We start from the raw sequence: 3,973 nt of genomic DNA on the forward strand, positions 1-3,973 counted from the left end.
ATAGAGGTACTATTCTTTCACTCGTGTCGGCAACCATTTGAGTGATTGATCAGTATGGCTTCATGTGCTTTCTTTTTTATCAGAAATCTTCGACAAATTGTCCGTAATTTCCTCCAAGCTGAGTAAACATGTGACAGGTGTTAACAAGGCTGAAAAAGAATGGTGCCTCTTCGATATCTGGGATCGGCGCTTCAACAAATTGCCCGTGATTTTCACAAAGCTGAGTTTGCGTGTGACGGGTGCTGACGAGTCTGGAAAAGAAGATTGGCCAATGGTTTCCGAGCAAGCCCAGCTTTTGAGAAAGCTAGCATCTCTTCGATTTTTGAATTGGCCTCTTCGAATTCTGAGCTCGCCTCTTCGAATTCTGAGCTCGCCTCTTCGATCTCTGAAATCCTATCGAGTGCTGATTTTTTTATAAAGGCACGCAGTTCGTTTCAAAGCACACTTGAATTTTCGCTTGTAGAAACCCCATTCTTGCACTTCTAAGATCTTGATTTGTCCGACCTCTTCTTTCTTCAACACCTTTGAAAATGTATGGACCCTCCGACCGTCGTTTCGACTTAAACCTTGGTGAAGAAGTAGTCCCGCCTTCTCCAGACAACATATGGCATCCATCCTTCATATCCCCTACTGGTCTTCTTACCGTTGGGGATTCGGTGATGAAGAATGATATGACCGCTGCGGTGGTGGCCCAGAACCTTGTCACTCCTAAAGATAACAGACTACTTTCCAAACGGTCTGATGATTTAGATGTTAAGGATTCTCTGGCTCTCAGTGTGCAGTGTGCAGGTTCTGTGTCTAATATGGCCCAATGTCTATTTGCTCGAACCCGTCAAGTTGAATCATTGGTGGCTGAAGTGATGAGTCTCAAATAGGAGATTAGAGGGCTCAAGCATGAGAATAAACAGTTGCACAGGCTCGCACATAACTATGCTACAAACTAGGGCTGGGCAAACGGGTACAGGAACCGCGGGTCGGGGCGGGTAATGACGGTTCGAGGCGGGTACGGGCCGGTTCCTATTTTTAAAAAAGAGAAACAGGGCGGCCCAGGGTGGGCCTTTGTGATTTTCGGTTCGGGCCGGTTCCTAGAGTATAAGAACCGCGGGTACCCGGACTGGCCCGTTTGTAATTAAAATGAACGGACCAGATTGATGATTAAGCTACATATGTAATCTGAACCGTTGTTTTAGTTTTACCCTACGTTCTCTCTATCTCTCTTCCCGACTTTCGCTCTCACAGTCTCACTGTCTCTCTCAATCTCAAACTCTCGGACGGTTACCTCAGTCCCTCGACAGTTACCTTCTGCGACTCTAATCGTCCTTCCCTCGACTCCAATCCCCTTACCAACCGTCGATTCTCCTCGGCGAATACAACGGCACCACCCATCATCCTTCTTGATAACATCCCAGAGAACCCAGGCCATCACCCTTGCCATCGATTCTCTCATTTTCGACAGCAACCCCCGCCGTCGTGACCACCATCACCCCATCACCGTCGTCGATGACACTGGTACCAGCCATCATCCTTCTAAAATTTAGGTAATTTTGAATTAGGGTTTTGTTATTAATTTGAATTTTGGGTGTAGGGATTTTAGGGTTTTCGAACTAGGTTACTACTAGAGTTAATTTTGCAGTAGATTGATGATTGAATTGATAATTTTGCAGTAATTTGGCAAGCTTTGATGCCTTCTAACTTCTAAGTTCTTAAGGAAATTAGATACTAGATTAGTAGATAGTTAAATGGTGGGCTCTTGATTATGGAAATCTGAAGTAGAAACGGAGTTACTTGCGCTACTCGATTGATCACGAAAAAAAATTGAAGATTTTTGTTAGGGTTGTGAATGGATAGCGGGTAGAGGATATATGGCTATTTTAGCATATTGAGATTACCATTGTACGGTTAAAGGGTTATGCTTTTAGTTTTCTCCTTGATTAGTTAAATGCTAGAAATATGCATATTAGAGGGAGGTAGTGAACGGTTGGTTAGACGTTGGATTATTTGAAGTTAGAGGGTTTGTGAATGTACTGGTACCTGCACAACTTTTTGGGTGTTGAATAATCGGTTCAACTGTATCTGATTACAGCCATTGATAAGTTGGTACCGTGACTATAAATACTGAATGTATCTGGTTGTATCTATGCTGCAAATGTTTTTTTCTTGGAGTTGGATGCCTCAATACTTTGTAGTGAGATAGACAACTTAATTCAGCTCCATCTAATACAAGTTATACAACCTTCATATGAACTATGGTTGTTTGTTACCCAATTACTATTACAAGCAAACTATTTAACTCATATTTGACTAGGTTTATGTTTTAGTCTCTTGGATTTTTTAGGAAGCTCTTTCCTGTTTGAATTGATTATTTACTTTGTTCACTCGGTTCAGGTGGTTTTTAACAAGAAGAATGAGTTCCAAACTTCCAGTGGCAGAGGTTCTCTCTTTTCTTAAAAGTAGGTGCAACTAGGTATGTTAACTTGTATCTCTTAAAGTTAATTTCCTACTGTACAAGTTAATTTCCTTGTATCTCTAATCTAGAATGTTGTCTGCCTTTTAGGTATGTCTAAACTGATTAGTATAATAACATGATGATACTTTTCAGCCTTTTTGGTCTGTTATGTGTTCACTGAACTTCACTCTGTTTAATTGTGCTGCCTACTTATGTTTCCCATCCCAGAGAGTAATTATTTGCTTTGAACCAATCAGAAAGCAACAAAGTCAGGGTTTAAATTATGGTTTAAAGTCAGGGTTTAATTATTTGCTGCCTGCTTGACATTTTTTCAGTGTTTCTAATAAAATTTGTTTATGTTATGCAGGACAAAATTGAAAAGAAGCAAAGCATCAAACTTATTAGTAATCATTCTTACAGCATGTACATAATCAAATATTTCTGCTACTGTAAACTCTGTTATACCATTCATAGTGTACGTTTTCCCACTGCTTGTTTGACCATATGCAGTTTTTTCATCTTCATTCCGCTTTTCAAACTGCAATCTGTGCTACTGCAGTTTTTTTTGCACAGATTCTGTGCAACAAACATTTTTAAACAGCAAAAAAAAAAAGGACCCGTGTACCCGGACCGAACCGGCCCGTTTCAAGCGGGCCGGGTAAGGTCCGGTTTCTATTTTCAGAATTGTAATGCCCGGCCCGGCCCGCCCTGTCTCCTTTAATTTAGGGTCCGGTCCGATCCTTTCAAAAATGGGCCCGGCCCGGCCCGTGCCCAGCCCTACTACAAACATGAAGAGGAAAATTGACCAGATGCAGGAATCTGATGGTCAAATTTTACTTGATCATCAGAGGTTTGTGGGTTTGTTCAAACAGCATTTGCCTTCGTCTTCTGAGGTTGTACCGCGTAATGAAGCTCCAAATGATCAACCTTCGGTGCCTCCTCCTCCTGGGGTTCCGCCGAGTGATGAGGCTTCACACGAGCAACCTTCGTGAAGGCTCCTTCCTGTTTGCTCTTTTTTTTTTTTTACTGATGTAAAATGTACATTTCTGTAAATTTTCAAAGAAATCAATAAATAAGGCTTTTTTCATTCTATATATATATATTTTTTTTCTTTTTTTTTTTGCACATGATGCCAGATGCACGATCATTCTTTTACATTTTTTTTAATCATGCACCCATTATCCTTTTTTCCATATGGTGCCAGATGCATCGTTTCGAAACCTTTATCTTTTACATATATATATATATATATTATTTTCTTTGCTTTCCACACATGGTGCCAGATGCACCAAGATTCCACCTTCTTTTTTTATATTTTTTTTTTCATGGTGCTGATGCACTATCATTTTTTCAGGGCCGAAGGGGTAGAGGAAGACCCAGGAAAACTTTGGAATAGACCCTAGGAAAAGACTTGAGTACTTGGATCTAACGGAGGACATGACACAAAACCGAGCGCAATGGCGTTCTAGGATTCATATAGTCGACCCCACTTAGTGGGAAAAGGCTTTGTTGTTGTTGTTGTTGTTG

The 3,973-nt window shown here is 40.9% G+C and overlaps 1 long non-coding RNA gene across 1 annotated transcript; it reads left to right on the forward strand.

The window, feature by feature from the left end:
• The first annotated feature begins 929 nt into the window (after window positions 1-929).
• Window positions 930-2,949, forward strand: LOC103433110 (uncharacterized). The gene is made up of 3 exons (XR_529086.4): window positions 930-1,538; window positions 2,386-2,464; window positions 2,814-2,949. It is a non-coding gene; the product is annotated as an uncharacterized lncRNA (long non-coding RNA).
• Window positions 2,950-3,973: the final 1,024 nt, after the last annotated feature.

Source organism: Malus domestica, chromosome 04, assembly GCF_042453785.1.
Source record: "Malus domestica chromosome 04, GDT2T_hap1".
NCBI classification, from domain to species: Eukaryota; Viridiplantae; Streptophyta; class Magnoliopsida; order Rosales; family Rosaceae; genus Malus; species Malus domestica.